The sequence below is a fragment of the Hippocampus zosterae genome, chromosome 3, assembly GCF_025434085.1.
Source record: "Hippocampus zosterae strain Florida chromosome 3, ASM2543408v3, whole genome shotgun sequence".
Classification (NCBI taxonomy): Eukaryota; Metazoa; Chordata; class Actinopteri; order Syngnathiformes; family Syngnathidae; genus Hippocampus; species Hippocampus zosterae.
Window position 1 is genome coordinate 25,794,855 of NC_067453.1, and position 14,977 is coordinate 25,809,831.

At 45.3% G+C, this 14,977-nt stretch overlaps 1 protein-coding gene and 41 non-coding genes across 43 annotated transcripts in view; 1 reads left to right on the forward strand and 41 right to left on the reverse strand.

Annotated features, from left to right (window-relative positions):
* The window catches only part of LOC127597570 (SRSF protein kinase 2-like), a 446,193-nt gene that overhangs the window by 281,212 nt on the left and 150,004 nt on the right, over nucleotides 1-14,977 (forward strand). The gene's annotated exons all lie outside the window — the stretch shown is intronic.
* Nucleotides 199-272, reverse strand: trnan-guu (transfer RNA asparagine (anticodon GUU)). Its single transcript has one exon. It is a non-coding gene; the product is annotated as a tRNA-Asn (tRNA).
* On the reverse strand, nucleotides 806-879 carry trnan-guu (transfer RNA asparagine (anticodon GUU)). The gene has a single exon. It is a non-coding gene; the product is annotated as a tRNA-Asn (tRNA).
* trnan-guu (transfer RNA asparagine (anticodon GUU)) lies at nucleotides 960-1,033 on the reverse strand. Its single transcript has one exon. It is a non-coding gene; the product is annotated as a tRNA-Asn (tRNA).
* trnan-guu (transfer RNA asparagine (anticodon GUU)) lies at nucleotides 1,114-1,187 on the reverse strand. Its single transcript has one exon. It is a non-coding gene; the product is annotated as a tRNA-Asn (tRNA).
* Nucleotides 1,262-1,335, reverse strand: trnan-guu (transfer RNA asparagine (anticodon GUU)). Its single transcript has one exon. It is a non-coding gene; the product is annotated as a tRNA-Asn (tRNA).
* Nucleotides 1,410-1,483, reverse strand: trnan-guu (transfer RNA asparagine (anticodon GUU)). The gene has a single exon. It is a non-coding gene; the product is annotated as a tRNA-Asn (tRNA).
* Nucleotides 1,564-1,637, reverse strand: trnan-guu (transfer RNA asparagine (anticodon GUU)). Its single transcript has one exon. It is a non-coding gene; the product is annotated as a tRNA-Asn (tRNA).
* trnan-guu (transfer RNA asparagine (anticodon GUU)) lies at nucleotides 1,866-1,939 on the reverse strand. The gene has a single exon. It is a non-coding gene; the product is annotated as a tRNA-Asn (tRNA).
* Nucleotides 2,020-2,093, reverse strand: trnan-guu (transfer RNA asparagine (anticodon GUU)). Its single transcript has one exon. It is a non-coding gene; the product is annotated as a tRNA-Asn (tRNA).
* On the reverse strand, nucleotides 2,174-2,247 carry trnan-guu (transfer RNA asparagine (anticodon GUU)). Its single transcript has one exon. It is a non-coding gene; the product is annotated as a tRNA-Asn (tRNA).
* trnan-guu (transfer RNA asparagine (anticodon GUU)) lies at nucleotides 2,328-2,401 on the reverse strand. The gene has a single exon. It is a non-coding gene; the product is annotated as a tRNA-Asn (tRNA).
* On the reverse strand, nucleotides 2,479-2,552 carry trnan-guu (transfer RNA asparagine (anticodon GUU)). The gene has a single exon. It is a non-coding gene; the product is annotated as a tRNA-Asn (tRNA).
* Nucleotides 2,634-2,707, reverse strand: trnan-guu (transfer RNA asparagine (anticodon GUU)). The gene has a single exon. It is a non-coding gene; the product is annotated as a tRNA-Asn (tRNA).
* Nucleotides 2,785-2,858, reverse strand: trnan-guu (transfer RNA asparagine (anticodon GUU)). Its single transcript has one exon. It is a non-coding gene; the product is annotated as a tRNA-Asn (tRNA).
* trnan-guu (transfer RNA asparagine (anticodon GUU)) lies at nucleotides 2,940-3,013 on the reverse strand. The gene has a single exon. It is a non-coding gene; the product is annotated as a tRNA-Asn (tRNA).
* On the reverse strand, nucleotides 3,091-3,164 carry trnan-guu (transfer RNA asparagine (anticodon GUU)). Its single transcript has one exon. It is a non-coding gene; the product is annotated as a tRNA-Asn (tRNA).
* Nucleotides 3,244-3,317, reverse strand: trnan-guu (transfer RNA asparagine (anticodon GUU)). Its single transcript has one exon. It is a non-coding gene; the product is annotated as a tRNA-Asn (tRNA).
* Nucleotides 3,395-3,468, reverse strand: trnai-gau (transfer RNA isoleucine (anticodon GAU)). Its single transcript has one exon. It is a non-coding gene; the product is annotated as a tRNA-Ile (tRNA).
* On the reverse strand, nucleotides 3,543-3,616 carry trnan-guu (transfer RNA asparagine (anticodon GUU)). Its single transcript has one exon. It is a non-coding gene; the product is annotated as a tRNA-Asn (tRNA).
* trnan-guu (transfer RNA asparagine (anticodon GUU)) lies at nucleotides 3,694-3,767 on the reverse strand. Its single transcript has one exon. It is a non-coding gene; the product is annotated as a tRNA-Asn (tRNA).
* On the reverse strand, nucleotides 4,002-4,075 carry trnan-auu (transfer RNA asparagine (anticodon AUU)). The gene has a single exon. It is a non-coding gene; the product is annotated as a tRNA-Asn (tRNA).
* trnan-guu (transfer RNA asparagine (anticodon GUU)) lies at nucleotides 4,154-4,227 on the reverse strand. The gene has a single exon. It is a non-coding gene; the product is annotated as a tRNA-Asn (tRNA).
* trnan-guu (transfer RNA asparagine (anticodon GUU)) lies at nucleotides 4,305-4,378 on the reverse strand. Its single transcript has one exon. It is a non-coding gene; the product is annotated as a tRNA-Asn (tRNA).
* Nucleotides 4,460-4,533, reverse strand: trnan-guu (transfer RNA asparagine (anticodon GUU)). The gene has a single exon. It is a non-coding gene; the product is annotated as a tRNA-Asn (tRNA).
* Nucleotides 4,611-4,684, reverse strand: trnan-guu (transfer RNA asparagine (anticodon GUU)). Its single transcript has one exon. It is a non-coding gene; the product is annotated as a tRNA-Asn (tRNA).
* trnan-guu (transfer RNA asparagine (anticodon GUU)) lies at nucleotides 4,764-4,837 on the reverse strand. Its single transcript has one exon. It is a non-coding gene; the product is annotated as a tRNA-Asn (tRNA).
* Nucleotides 4,915-4,988, reverse strand: trnan-guu (transfer RNA asparagine (anticodon GUU)). The gene has a single exon. It is a non-coding gene; the product is annotated as a tRNA-Asn (tRNA).
* On the reverse strand, nucleotides 5,223-5,296 carry trnan-guu (transfer RNA asparagine (anticodon GUU)). Its single transcript has one exon. It is a non-coding gene; the product is annotated as a tRNA-Asn (tRNA).
* Nucleotides 5,375-5,448, reverse strand: trnan-guu (transfer RNA asparagine (anticodon GUU)). Its single transcript has one exon. It is a non-coding gene; the product is annotated as a tRNA-Asn (tRNA).
* trnan-guu (transfer RNA asparagine (anticodon GUU)) lies at nucleotides 5,526-5,599 on the reverse strand. Its single transcript has one exon. It is a non-coding gene; the product is annotated as a tRNA-Asn (tRNA).
* Nucleotides 5,681-5,754, reverse strand: trnan-guu (transfer RNA asparagine (anticodon GUU)). Its single transcript has one exon. It is a non-coding gene; the product is annotated as a tRNA-Asn (tRNA).
* trnan-guu (transfer RNA asparagine (anticodon GUU)) lies at nucleotides 5,832-5,905 on the reverse strand. Its single transcript has one exon. It is a non-coding gene; the product is annotated as a tRNA-Asn (tRNA).
* Nucleotides 5,983-6,056, reverse strand: trnan-guu (transfer RNA asparagine (anticodon GUU)). The gene has a single exon. It is a non-coding gene; the product is annotated as a tRNA-Asn (tRNA).
* On the reverse strand, nucleotides 6,138-6,211 carry trnan-guu (transfer RNA asparagine (anticodon GUU)). The gene has a single exon. It is a non-coding gene; the product is annotated as a tRNA-Asn (tRNA).
* trnan-guu (transfer RNA asparagine (anticodon GUU)) lies at nucleotides 6,289-6,362 on the reverse strand. Its single transcript has one exon. It is a non-coding gene; the product is annotated as a tRNA-Asn (tRNA).
* On the reverse strand, nucleotides 6,444-6,517 carry trnan-guu (transfer RNA asparagine (anticodon GUU)). Its single transcript has one exon. It is a non-coding gene; the product is annotated as a tRNA-Asn (tRNA).
* On the reverse strand, nucleotides 6,750-6,823 carry trnan-guu (transfer RNA asparagine (anticodon GUU)). The gene has a single exon. It is a non-coding gene; the product is annotated as a tRNA-Asn (tRNA).
* trnak-uuu (transfer RNA lysine (anticodon UUU)) lies at nucleotides 6,904-6,977 on the reverse strand. Its single transcript has one exon. It is a non-coding gene; the product is annotated as a tRNA-Lys (tRNA).
* On the reverse strand, nucleotides 7,302-7,375 carry trnan-guu (transfer RNA asparagine (anticodon GUU)). Its single transcript has one exon. It is a non-coding gene; the product is annotated as a tRNA-Asn (tRNA).
* trnae-cuc (transfer RNA glutamic acid (anticodon CUC)) lies at nucleotides 12,026-12,097 on the reverse strand. Its single transcript has one exon. It is a non-coding gene; the product is annotated as a tRNA-Glu (tRNA).
* On the reverse strand, nucleotides 13,267-13,338 carry trnae-cuc (transfer RNA glutamic acid (anticodon CUC)). The gene has a single exon. It is a non-coding gene; the product is annotated as a tRNA-Glu (tRNA).

The window sequence follows — 14,977 nt, forward strand, 5'->3', positions numbered from 1 at the left end:
GTTTTTAACGTGCAAGACAATACTGCCTAAAAGCAAAAGTAAAGCGTCCCTGGGTGGGCTCGAACCACCAACCTTTCGGTTAACAGCCGAATGCTCTGACTGATTGCGGCACAGAGACGCTTGTTCTTACGACATGCATTCAGTTTCAATTTTTAACGTGCAAGACAATCCTGCCTAAAACCGAGAGCAAAAGCAAAGCGTCCCTGGGTGGGCTTGAACCACCAACCTTTCAGTTAACAGCCGAACGCGCTGACCGATTGCGCCACAGAGACACTTGCTCTTCAGATGTATATTCAGTTTCGATTTTTAATGTGCAAGACAATCCTGCCTAAAAAGAGCGAAAGTAAAGCATCCCTGGGTGGGCTTGAACCCCAAACCTTTCGGTTAACAGCCGAACGCGCTGACCAATTGCGTCACAGAGACACTTGCTCTTCAGACAAAAATTCAGTTTCGATTTTTAACGTTCAAGACAATCGTGCCTAAAAACAAGAGCGAAAGTAAAGCGTCTTTGGGTGGGCTCGAACCACTAACCTTTCGGTCAACAGCCAAGCGCGCTGACGTATTGCGCCACAGAGACACTTGCTCTTAAGACATACATTCAGTTTCGATTTTTAATGTGCAAGACAATCCTACCTAAAAGCAGAAGTAAAGTGTCCCTGGTTGGGCTCGAACCACCAACCTTGCAGTTAACAGCCAAACGCACTGACCGATTGCGCTACAGAGACACTTGCTCCTACGACATACATTCAGTTTCAATTTTTAACGTGCAAGACAATCCTGCCTAAAAACAAGAGCAAAAGTAAAGCGTCTCTGGGTGGGCTCGAAACACTAACCTTTCGGTTAACAGCCGAATGCGCTGACCGATTGCACCACAGAGACGCTTGTTCTTATGACATGCATTCAGTTTCAATTTTTAACGTGCAAGACAATCCTGCCTATAACCGAGAGTAAAAGCAAAGCGTCCCTGGGTGGGCTTGAACCACCAACCTTTCAGTTAACAGCCGAAAGCGCTGACCAATTGCGCCACAGAGACACTTTCTCTGGCAACATACATTCAGTTTCGATTTTTAAAGTGCAAGACAATCCTGCCTAAAAACGAGAGCAAAAGGAAAGCGTCTCTGGGTGGGTTCGAACCACCAACCTTTCGGTTAACAGCCGAATGCGCTGACCGATTGCGCCACAGAGAAACTTGCTCTTAAGACAAACATTCAGTTTCGATTTTTAACGTGCAAGACAATCCTGCCTAAAAGCACAAGTAAAGCGTCCCTGGGTGGGCTTGAACCACCAACCTTTCGGTTAACAGCCGAACCCGCTGACCGATTGCGCCACTGAGACACTTCCTCTTAAGACATACATTCAGTTTCGATTTTTAACGTGCAAGACAATCCTGCCTAAAAGCAGAAGTAAAGCGTCCCTGGGTGGGCTCGAACCAACAACCTTTCGGTTAACAGCCGAACGCACAGACCGATTGCGCCACAGAGACACTTGCTCTTACAACATACATTCAGTTTCAATTTTTAACGTGCAAGACAATCCTGCCTAAAAACAAGAGCGAAAGTAAAGCGTCTTTGGGTGGGCTCAAATCACCAACCTTTCGGTTAACAGCCGAACGCGCTGACCGATTGCGCCACAGAGACACTTGCTCTTAAGACAAACATTCAGTTTCGATTTTTAACGTGCAAGAGAATCCTGCCTAAAAGCAGAAGTAAAGCGTCCCTGGGTGGGCTTGAACCACCAAGCTTTCAGTTAACAGCTGAACGCTCTGAATGATTGCGCCACAGAGAAACTTGCTCTTAAGACAAACATTCAGTTTCAATTTTTAACGTGCAAGACAATCATGCCTAAAAACGAGAGCAATAGTGAAGCGTCCCTGGGTGGGTTCGAACCAACAACCTTTCAGTTAACAGCTGAACGCGCTGACCGATTGCGCCACAGAGACACTTGCTCTGAAGACAAACATTCAGTTTCGATTTTTAACGTGCAAGACAATCGTGCCTAAAAACGAGAGCAATAGTGAAGCGTCCCTGGGTGGGCTCGAACCACCAACCTTTTGGTTAACAGCCGAACGCGCTGACCGATTGCGCCACAGAGACACTTGCTCTTAAGACAAACATTCAGTTTCAATTTTTAACGTGCAAGACAATCATGCCTAAAAACAAGAGCAATAGTGAAGTGTCCCTGGGTGGGTTCAAACCAACAACCTTTTGGTTAACAGCCGAACGCGCTGACCGATTGCGCCACAGAGACACTTGCTCTTAAGACAAACATTCAGTTTCGATTTTTAACGTGCAAGACAATCATGCCTAAAAATGAGAGCAATAGTGAAGCGTCCCTGGGTGGGCTCGAACCAACAACCTTTCAGTTAACAGCCGAACGCGCTGACCGATTGCGCCACAGAGACACTTGCTCTCAAGACAAACATTCAGTTTCGATTTTTAACGTGCAAGACAATCCTGCCTAAAAAGAGCGAAAGTAAAGCGTCTCTGGGTGGGCTCGAACCACCAACCTTTCAGTTAACAGCCGAACGCGCTGACCGATTGCGCCACAGAGACACTTGCTCTTAAGACATACATTCAGTTTCGATTTTTAACGTGCAAGACAATCCTGACGAAAAAACGAGAGCAAAAGGAAAGCGTCCCTGGGTGGGCTCGAACCACCAACCTTTTGGTTAACAGCCGAACGCGCTGACCGATTGCGCCACAGAGACACTTGCTCTTAAGACAAACATTCAGTTTCGATTTTTAACGTGCAAGACAATCCTGCCTAAAAAGAGCGAAAGTAGAGCGTCTCTGGGTGGGCTCGAACCACCAACCTTTCAGTTAACAGCCGAACGCGCTGACCGATTGCGCCACAGAGACACTTGCTCTAAAGACATACATTCAGTTTCGATTTTTAACGTGCAAGACAATCCTGACGAAAAAACGAGAGCAAAAGGAAAGCGTCCCTGGGTGGGCTCGAACCACCAACCTTTCAGTTAACAGCCGAACGCGCTGACCGATTGCGCCACAGAGACACTTGCTCTTAAGACAAACATTCAGTTTCGATTTTTAACGTGCAAGACAATCCTGCCTAAAAAGAGCGAAAGTAAAGCGTCTCTGGGTGGGCTCGAACCACCAACCTTTCAGTTAACAGCCGAACGCGCTGACCGATTGCGCCACAGAGACGCTTGCTCTTAAGACAAACATTCAGTTTCGATTTTTAACGTGCAAGACAATCCTGACGAAAAAACAGGCAAAAGGAAAGCGTCCCTGGGTGGGGTCGAACCACCAACCTTTCGGTTAACAGCCGAACGCGCTGACCGATTGCGCCACAGAGACACTTGCTCTTAAGACAAACATTCAGTTTTGATTTTTAACGTGCAAGACAATCCTGCCTAAAAAGAGCGAAAGTAAAGCATCTCTGGGTGGGCTCGAACCACCAACCTTTCGGTTATCAGCCGAACGCGCTGACCGATTGCGCCACAGAGACACTTGCTATTAAGACAAACATTCAGTTTCGATTTTTAATGTGCAAGACAATCCTGCCTAAAGGCAATAGCAAAGCGTCCCTGGGTGGGTTTGAACCACCAACCTTTCGGTTAACAGCCGAACGCGCTGACCGATTGCGCCACAGAGACACTTTCTCTGGCAACATACATTCAGTTTCGATTTTTAAAGTGCAAGACAATCCTGCCTATAAAGAGCGAAAGTAAAGCGTCTCTGGGTGGGCTCGAACCACCAACCTTTCGGTTAACAGCCGAACGCGCTGACCAATTGCGCCACAGAGACACTTGCTCTTAAGACATACATTCAGTTTCGATTTTTAACGCGCAAGACAATCCTGACGAAAAACAAGAGCAATAGTGAACCGTCCCTGGGTGGGTTCGAACCACCAACCTTTCGGTTAACAGCCGAACTCACTATTCGATTGCGCCACAGAGACGCTTGCTCTTAAGACTTATATTCAGTTTCGATTTTTAATGTGCAAGACAATCCTGCCTAAAAACGAGAGCAAAAGTGAAGCGTCCCTGGGTGGGTTCGAACCACCAACGTTTCGGTTAATAGCCGAACGCGCTGACCGATTGCGCCACAGAGACGCGTGCTCTTACGACATACATTCAGTTTCAATTTTTAATGTGCAAGACAATCCTGCCTAAAAAAAAGCAGAAGAAAAGCGTCCCGGGGTGGGCTCGAACCACCAACCTTTTGGTTAACAGCCGAACGCGCTGACCGATTGCGCCACAGAGACACTTGCTCTTAAGACAAACATTCAGTTTCGATTTTTAACGTGCAAGACAATCCTGCCTAAAAAGAGCGAAAGTAAAACGTCTCTGGGTGGGCTCGAACCACCAACCTTTCAGTTAACAGCCGAACGCGCTGACCGATTGCGCCACAGAGACGCTTGCTCTTAAGACAAACATTCAGTTTCGATTTTTAACGTGCAAGACAATCCTGACGAAAAAACGAGAGCAAAAGGAAAGCGTCCCTGGGTGGGCTCTAACCACCAACCTTTCGGTTAACAGCCGAACGCGCTGACCGATTGCGCCACAGAGACACTTGCTCTTAAGACAAACATTCAGTTTCGATTTTTAACGTGCAAGACAATCCTGCCTAAAAAGAGCGAAAGTAAAGCGTCTCTGGGTGGGCTCGAACCACCAACCTTTCAGTTAACAGCCGAACGCGCTGACCGATTGCGCCACAGAGACGCTTGCTCTTAAGACAAACATTCAGTTTCGATTTTTAACGTGCAAGACAATCCTGACGAAAAAAGAGGCAAAAGGAAAGCGTCCCTGGGTGGGCTCGAACCACCAACCTTTCGGTTAACAGCCGAACGCGCTTACCGATTGCGCCACAGAGACACTTGCTCTTAAGACAAACATTCAGTTTTGATTTTTAACGTGCAAGACAATCCTGCCTAAAAACTGCGAAAGTAAAGCGTCTCTGGGTGGGCTCGAACCACCAACCTTTCGGTTAACAGCCGAACGCGCTGACCAATTGCGCCACAGAGACACTTGCTCTTAAGACATACATTCAGTTTCGATTTTTAACGTGCAAGACAATCCTGACGAAAAACAAGAGCAATAGTGAAGCGTCCCTGGGTGGGTTCGAACCACCAACCTTTCGGTTAACAGCCGAACTCACTATTCGATTGCGCCACAGAGACGCTTGCTCTTAAGACTTATATTCAGTTTCGATTTTTAATGTGCAAGACAATCCTGCCTAAAAACGAGAGCAAAAGTGAAGCGTCCCTGGGTGGGTTCGAACCACCAACGTTTCGGTTAACAGCCGAACGCGCTGACCGATTGCGCCACAGAGACGCTTGCTCTTGCGACATACATTCAGTTTCAATTTTTAATGTGCAAGACAATCCTGCCTAAAAAAAAGCAGAAGAAAAGCGTCCCGGGGTGGGCTCGAACCACCAACCTTTTGGTTAACAGCCGAACGCGCTGACCGATTGCGCCACAGAGACACTTACTCTTAAGACAAACATTCAGTTTCGATTTTTAACGTGCAAGACAATCCTGCCTAAAAAGAGCGAAAGTAAAGCGTCTCTGGGTGGGCTCGAACCACCAACCTTTCAGTTAACAGCCGAACGCGCTGACCGATTGCGCCACAGAGACACTTGCTCTTAAGACATACATTCAGTTTCGATTTTTAACGTGCAAGACAATCCTGACGAAAAAACGAGAGCAAAAGGAAAGCGTCCCTGGGTGGGCTCGAACCACCAACCTTTCGGTTAACAGCCGAACGCGCTGACCGATTGCGCCACAGAGACACTTGCTCTTAAGACAAACATTCAGTTTCGATTTTTAACGTGCAAGACAATCCTGCCTAAAAAGAGCGAAAGTAAAGCGTCTCTGGGTGGGCTCGAACCACCAACCTTTCAGTTAACAGCCGAACGCGCTGACCGATTGCGCCACAGAGACGCTTGCTCTTAAGACAAACATTCAGTTTTGATTTTTAACGTGCAAGACAATCCTGCCTCAAAAGAGCGAAAGTAAAGCGTCTCTGGGTGGGCTCGAACCACCAACCTTTCAGTTAACAGCCGAACGCGCTGACCGATTGCGCCACAGAGACGCTTGCGCTTAAGACAAGCATTCAGTTTCGATTTTTAACGTGCAAGACAATCCTGACGAAAAAACGAGAGCAAAAGGAAAGCGTCCCTGGGTGGGCTCTAACCACCAACCTTTCAGTTAACAGCCGAACGCGCTGACCGATTGCGCCACAGAGACACTTGCTCTTAAGACAAACATTCAGTTTTGATTTTTAACGTGCAAGACAATCCTGCCTAAAAAGAGCGAAAGTAAAGCGTCTCTGGGTGGGCTCGAACCACCAACCTTTCAGTTAACAGCCGAACGCGCTGACCGATTGCGCCACAGAGACGCTTGCTCTTAAGACAAACATTCAGTTTCGATTTTTAACGTGCAAGACAATCCTGACGAAAAAACGAGAGCAAAAGGAAAGCGTCCCTGGGTGGGCTCGAACCACCAACCTTTCAGTTAACAGCCGAACGCGCTGACCGATTGCGCCACAGAGACACTTGCTCTTAAGACATACATTCAGTTTCAATTTTTAACGTGCAAGACAATCCAGCCTAAAAAAAAGCAGAAGAAAAGCGTCCCGGGGTGGGCTCGAACCACCAACCTTTCGGTTAACAGCCGAACTCGCTGACCGATTCCGCCACAGAGACGCTTGCTCTTACGACATACATTCAGTTTCAATTTTTAACGTGCAAGACAATCCTGCCTAAAAACAAGAGTGAAAGTAAAGCGTCTCTGGGTGGGCTTGAACCACCAACCTTTCAGTTAACAGCCGAACGCGCTGACCGATTGCGCCACAGAAACACCTGCTGTTAAGACAAACATTCAATTTAGATTTTTAACGTGCAAGACAATCCTGCCTAAAAACGAGAGCAAGAGTGAAGCGTCTCTGGGTGGGATTGAACCACCAACCTTTCGGTTAAAAGCCGAACGCACTGACCAATTGCTCCACAGAAACACTTGCTCTTAAGACAAACATTCAGTCTCGATTTTTAACGTGCAAGACAAACCTGCCTAACCGAGAGCAAAAGTGAAGTATCCCTGCGTGGGCTCGAACCACCAACCATTCGGTTAACAGCCATACGGTCTGCAAGTCGCTGGGAAACCATGCGGCCATTTGCTGCAGAGTCTGAAGAGGGAAAACAAACTGTGAGCTGAAACCGGTCGGTGTTCATGAATTCTCGTCATTTCAGGTTGAGCTTCACCCTGATTATGACTTTGTGGAAAAGGTTTGACGAAGCACTTTTTTTTGGTGTGTGTGTGTGTGTGTCAAAATATCAGACGTCCCTGGGTGGGCTCGAACCACCAACCTTTCGGTTAACAGCCGAACGCGCTAACCGATTGCGCCACAGAGACCTGCTTGCTGTACACCCTTATTATGTCACAATCACTACAAGATGAGCTCTGCCCAAAAGCATGCTTTGATTCATGGAATTGAACTTCGAGTGTAACTCGAACCAAGTTGTCAATATCATGCTCTCTGTCTTGCCTTGATCACTGCTTAGAATATTTCACCACTATGATTTGCATTTTCCTTCTCTCGCATTACACCGACTTGTCTTTTCCCACTTAGAAAATAGCAACTGCAAGTAGCATGTGAGGCAAGCAGTGTCACGAGTAAAAAAACAAACAAAAAGATAAAAGTCAAGAGAGTGTTTGACCAGACTTTGGAATTGGGACTATGCTGCATGGCTTTTCCAGCTATGCCACTCTCCTCAAGCCTCAGGGTTTGTTTGCACTTGTCGAGCCAAAGGTCATCTGGTCTCAGATCCTTTTTCTTCAACGAGTTTGTCAAAACCAGATAGGGGCAGGTGTGCCCTAACCAGATGCTGTAGGACGAGAAAACCCCAACCCATAACATTAACATTCACCCTAATCCCAAACCTTTATCACCCTAACCTTCACCCACATTTGTACTTCCTCCCTACCCTGCACAAAGGCAAAAAAAAAAAAAAGTCGGGTGAAAGTCAAAAGATTCCCCCGGTGCCATTATCACTTACAGATTGGACCAGTGGTGCTCATGCCAAAGGACCCCACTGGTTTAAAAAAAATTCACTCACAGTGTCTGTTTAAGATCGAAGTGCAATCTCCAAATTCTGAATAAAAAGGCAATGAATTAGAATAAATGGTCCTCTTTTAACATAGGAGGCTTGTTGTCACAGACGGTGAAGCTATTCCACTCTCAAATGCATGACAATGAGGATATTAAAAATGTGTGGACCATTTAAATATGCCTCGTGGCAAACTTAATTCTCACCAGTGAAAGGTCAGCCACACAGCAACTTGGCTGGAAAATGAGACAGACGGAATACCAAATAGGGAGAGCAATGTCAGTGCTTGGAAACCTGAAAGATATTTGGAGTCAAGATATTGATGTCTGTGAGAATAAAAACCTTCATTGTCTCATGATGGAAATGGTTCCTGTCACGCAACCATTTATTTACGTGTCTCAGGTGCATTGACCGGCATAAAGGGGATTTCACGGTGTCCTTCCAGAGCGTCTGAAGCTTGGGATACATTTGACATGAGCTGAAACTAATCCACAGCGGGCTGATTAGGTGCTAAAAAGCGAGTAATTCACCAGATAATGAATATTGCTCGATAAAAATGTTCTGTAAATGTCACTCGTGACATATAATCCCTCATTAGCTTTTTTACTCTCTCTCTCTCTCACTCTCTCTCGTGGATTTTTAGCCCCACTGTCTTTTGCACGTCACCCCAAGTGAGCCAGCCAGTAGCCCAGCATTCCATGCTCGTTATTCATTCATTCATTCATTTTCCAAGCCACTTGATCCTCACTAGGGTCGCGGGGGGGGGGGGGGGGGGGGGGGGTGCTGGAGCCTATCCCAGCTGTCTTCGGGCAGTAGGCGGGGGACACCCTGAACTGGTTGCCAGCCAATCGCAGAGCACACAGAGACGAACAACCATCCACACCCACACTCACACCTAGGGACAATTTAGAGCGTCCAATCAGCCTGCCACGCATGTTTTTGGAATGTGGGAGGAAACCGGAGCACCCGGAGAAAACCCACGCAGGCCCTGGGAGAACATGCAAACTGCACTGTGAAGCCGACGTGCTAACCACTGGACTACCGGGCCGCCCATTTTTTAATTTAATCCAGAACCAAATAAAAATTGAGCAGAATGCGCTAACCGTTTGTATCACAGAGACATTTTCGCTCAACTGCTTTGCAGTTTTGATTTTCAACTTCCAAGACATTTTTGTTTTGGAAAAATTAACAGCGTCACTGGGTGGGCTCGAACCACCAAGCTTTCGGTTAATAGCCGAACGCGCTAACCGATTGGGCCACAGATACCATGGCAATGACTAAATATGCAGTTTCAATTTTCGAATTCTGAGACAATTCTGCCGAAAAAATTAACAGCGTCCCTGAGTGGGGTTGAACCACCAACCAGTTAACAGCCGAATGTGCTAACCGATTGCGCCACAGAGACACTCACCATATTTAAATATGCAGTTTTGGTTTTCGACTTCCAAGACATTTTTTTTGGACCAACGGAGAAAAAACACCGTTCCTGGGTGGGGTCGAATCACCAACCTTTCGGTTAACAGCCGAATGCGCTCGCCGATTGCGCCACTGAGACACTTCCTCCAAGTTGACATGCAGTTTTCATTTTCGACTTTTCGACAGTTTCCTGCAGGCTTCGATTTGGGACGCAGTGTGTTCGTTTGATGTGATGATGTGTGATTGTCATGTGTGATCATGTCAGACAAGAGGAAAGACGAAAGGGGAAAAACGACTTCAACTCAAGGGACCGGTCAGGGAACTCCTCTCCATTCCCTGGTTGTCATAGTAACCTATTAGCCCACAGGCGCACTACTTGGACATCTTTGTTTTCATGTGTCAGTCAAGTCATGTTTGGGGTATACTTGAGGATAAGCGGGTCAGAAAATGGATACACACACACACACACACACACATCTACAAACGGCATTAATATACCTGACTGGATTTTCCCCAGCCTGGTAACTGAACGACACGTGGCCGCTCAGTTCCGTCAGTGCAAATGTACATCGAAGTCCCTCTCAACTCTGCGCTCTGTGTTATCTCCGTTTGGACAGCTTGCTTAATAGCTGCGTGGTTGCCATGGAAACGTGCTCGATTTCCGACAGCTCAAAGAAACGAGACGCCGAACCATTGTTGAAATGTGAATGTTCTCTGATTCTACAGATACAATGGAAGGTATTTCCTTTAGTACTCCTTGTTGATTGGCAAACTAACAACCGCCACTTGTGTTTTAATGGAACAGAACGTCAGGCATGTGTCCCCAGCCAGGATTGTCTAATCGCTGGAAACTGAGCGTGACCCCCCCCCCCCCCACTCCTCCTCTGAGACTCAGCAGAGGTAGGCCTGAAAGAATCTTGGTGAAAAAAAAGTCACGATTCTTATTTTTGATTGAGGTTGGAATCACAAATCAAATCAAATTATTTTTCATTGATTTCAAAGCACCATTAAAAGTCACCTTCTCAAATCGATTATTTTAGCGTCATGACCATTCGTACCTGCACGATGAAGACCATTTTATTCTTGAGCATTATCCTTTTCATCAAGCACAAAAGGAAAATGTAAATATCGTGTGAAATTCCAGCCTCAGGCATGTTCACTCTGCTATATTCACACCTTTGATGCCTTGCATCTTGCACACATTGGCAAGAATTGCTGACTAAGCATTACCGTTATCCATCCATCCATTTTCCGAACTGCTTAATCCTCACTAGGGTCGCGGGGGGTGCTTTAGCCTATCCCAGCCGTCTTCGGGCAGTAGGCGGGGGACACCCTGAATTGGTTGCCAGCTAATCGCAGGGCACACAGAGACGAACAACCATCCACGCTCACATTCACGCCTAGGGACAACATTACCGTTATCTCTTTGTCATATTTATTTTAGCTGATGTTATTTTCAGGACTCTTAGCTTGCTGGGCTAACCTGGGAACTCCTTTGCTTTTTGGGTCTATGAAAATTCCTTGAATCCCTGAAAAATCTAATTTTTAGTATAACTTGAAAGAAGTTTGATTCTGAAAGGACAACGAGAGACTATAGCAATTTAAAATAAAATGGGAAAAAAACAAATACTCGGCTGTTCCTATGCATGTTGACCTCTTAGGGGCGCTGTGGTCCCGTGCATGGATGTAGTATACACAATTAGAACAGAAGAAAGTTGTGATTGAACTCTATTAATATTGGTGATGGAATAATTGTCTACTATCAAAGTCAACTTATTTCCGGTTTGCATGTCAATTGCATACTACATTGACTTTAGCATGAGTGCTATATTTTAAAAACTTTAGGTTATTTTCTCTGTAAAAATGCAATGCGTGTAATTAATTTCATTTTACGTTTAGTGCATGGTGCATTCAGGGTATTTTCACAACATCAGTAACTTATGAATGCACCGCGTAGTTCTGCACATCAGTCATTTTTCTTTGATTATGATGTTTTTAAGATCGGCAGAAGCCCAAATCAAAATCACAATTACATTTTGATTCATCTTGCAACCAGACCATTATTGATAACTGTTAATTGTTAGATTCGAATCAAATGCAGCAACTAAAAGACGCAAATGCTCAGACAAAGTTGTCAGTTGGTCTTTCTTCTCGAGTCACGTCTGTTTCTGCAACTTCAGCTGCGTGCGTGACATTTTTCTCATGCCCTCCATTACCAAAAGGCTGGCGCAGGTGTGTACCTCTGCTCTGATTCATCCTGCTAACAATTTGAAGTTTTGCTATTTCCGGACGTCTCGTCTCCGTCTGCAGAGCGAACTGATCCAGCTCCAGGAATAGATTTGACTTGCACACCCGCGCCTCTCAAAATGCAATCCAGCGTGGCAGTTGTCCGCCACTGTTACTCTCCTGTGAATGCAGACTACATTTGAATGAAGCCTCTCTTCATTCATGGCACAGGTTGGCTCTTATGTCACCAAGATAAATGCTTTATGTTAACTTAAAACTGCTTCTTCATTTGAACAAAAAAAAAATGCAATCTTTCCCTGACCGGGAATCGAACCCGGGCCACGGCGGTGAGAGCGCCGGATCCTAACCACTAGACCACCAGGGACTATATCAAAAGTTAGCACAATATACTCATTTCTCATCCGTGTCCAAAATACGGATGTTTCCCCCCCCCCCACATTAAAGGCTGGTCCTCACTTAACTAGGTAAGTGTGGTCCTCACTTACCTAGTTAAGTGAGGACCAAAGTCAAATTGTTGTCACCTCTTTTTGCAATTGTGACAACAATTTGACTTTGAAGTCAAGATGGTGCCCGAGTAAGCAGCCGTCGGCAAGTGCTCTCACGAGCCTTGCTTTTTTTAGTTGCTTTTTGGTTTGTTTTGTCACTTTGTGTTTGTTGTTACGTCATGTGGACCTGATGTAGACTTTTTTCTGCATTTTTGGCCACGACATTCATCAAGGAGGAAACTGTGCTTGGTGATTGCGCCTTCTCGGCAGCACGCCTGTACCAGCACAGATTTTGATTGGGAGGAATGCCGGCGCCATTTGACTGTCGTTGCTGGGCAGTCCCGGGGCGCTTGTGTCTTGCGCCTGTTATGGGCAGCATTTTTCACAGCCCCACTTTGTTCAGCGGAGAGATTGGTGCTGTTGAACGGTCTGCGGCTGGATGGATGTAAGACTTGAGGAGCCGACGATGAGAAGAAAGGAGCGTTAGCGCGGCGTGCCGATGCGGATGTGGAACTGGGAGTCGCGGCTTGGAATTGAAGTGGATTTACATGGGACAGGAGATGTGAGCCAATCTCTCTTTCATCAATGGACGCTAGAGCTTCGTGTTTGCTTTCAAAACTTAGCTTGTAGCAGACGTGTGCACATTTTCACCATGACGTCTCTGATCCACTGGTGAAAGGGCACTTTGATCCTCTCCTCTTTCATCTATAACTGCTTCAGAGAACAAAGTGTATGCAGAACAGAAAAGTGGTGAGGATTGCACGACTGTCTGTGTCCTTCCTATGTGTTGTGTTATTTTTGTTATTATTTTGACTTCAAAATGGCGCCGCGTGAGTGGCTGCCTTTCCAGCAGCTCCTATATTTTGTTGTTCTACTTCTTCCTTTCATAACTTTGCTGTTGTGAATCTGTAATTCCTCCATTGCGAGACTAATAAAGGTTTTCTTATTATTATTTCTTAAAAAAGGCCCAAAGAATGCAGCAAAGTTTTGTTAGTTGCTCGCCAAATTGGATTTTTGTGAGGTATGGAGTTGAACAGAAAAACAGTCTTTCCCTGACCGGGAATCGAACCCGGGCCACGGCGGTGAGAGCGCCGGATCCTAACCACTAGACCATCAGGGAAGGTGATATCAGTAAGCAGAGTACCGGTACTTAAGATCTCTCATCTGGATCCAACATTTTTGTTTTTTTTTAATTATTTTTTTTATTAATTTTTTTTTTCATGATATAAAGGCTGCGACTCTTTTCGGAATAAACGATGGCAAAAAAAAAAACCCTAAAAAAATAGCCAAATTTTGCAGATTAATCATTCGATGCTTGCTGAATTGAAATTTTGTGAGTTGAAGAAAAAAAAGGTAACACAATTCCCTGACTGGGAATTGAACCCAGGCCACGGGGGTGAGAGTGTCGGCTCCTCCCCCACTAGACCACCAGGGAAGATATTAAAAGTTAGCACAATATACAAGATTTCTCATCGTTTTTTTTTTTCACGTAAAGGCTGTTCGTCTTTTTGCAATAGTGACAACAAAAAAGGCCAAAAAAAATGCACCAAAGCTTTATTAATTGCTCCACGAATTGGACTTTTGTATGGTATGGAGTTGAAAAGAAAACGATACATTCGTTCCCTGACCAGGAATCAAAACCAGGGCATAGCAGTGAAAGCACCGGATGTAAACCACTAGACCATCAGGGAATGTTGTCTGCGTGCAACATTTCTCATCTGCATCCAAAATTACACGTAATGAAGGGAAACCAGCATGGCATCACCGTAAGAATATCGTGGCAATCAATTCAAACCAGTTGTCAACACACAAGTGTGAGAAAGATGATGTTAGAGGAGGAAAGGTAGCCCATAGAACAAGTGACCCCGTTGCCCACGCCTGCTGGTATGAAGTACACTTGACTCCACTCATGTCTATTTTATTTTTTTTAATTAAATATATTCTTTCAGTCAAGACAGTCTCAAAGTGCCAATTCATGTGCGAACTATGATGCTTGTCGTGTCAACAACTTTTTTTTTAAGTACAACTCTCATAACTGACATGGCTAATTGGTCTTTGCTTTGTGGTTTGTTGAGGAACAAATCAAGCATCCAAACAGGAAAACAAACGGGGACCCGCCATTTTCGTTTCTCTTGTTTGCACCTCCCTCACTCGCCGTGACTCTATTTACTTGCTTCAGATTGCGACACTCATTTAAATGAGCAGGGTGACGTTGCGTGAAATTGAAATTGAATTTTCAACAGGGCTACTGTCGCGGAGAGCACATAGATAACTGGTCTTTTAGTGACGACTAAACCCGTTTTTATTCACTGACCTCAATCACAAACGTAAAATGCTCATGAGGTGAAATCAATTCAATTAATTCGGTTCAGTCTAAACATCTGTTCATCCATCTTCTATCCCATTTATCCTGATAAGGATGCTAGCCAACATTTGCTAATTTGTCATGGGCAAACAACTTATCCACCAAGCCGCCCCAAACTGAACATGCCAATAACATCTCCACACAATTAATGGCAAGGCAAGGTTGATACTTTAAAAAATACACAAATAAAAATCGGCTTTTATTCATTTTTGGAAAAGAGCTCTTCATGTCCATCACAAGCAGAACGTACTCTCAAGTCTCACAAGCGAACGAACGCCTGAAAAGAAAGTTTGAAGAAGGCATTTCAGGGTTAATCTGGCAATTTCCATTGGTCCTTCAAAGGCCAACTTATTCTGACTGACGTTGCATGAAATTGAAATTCAGTTTTAAAGGC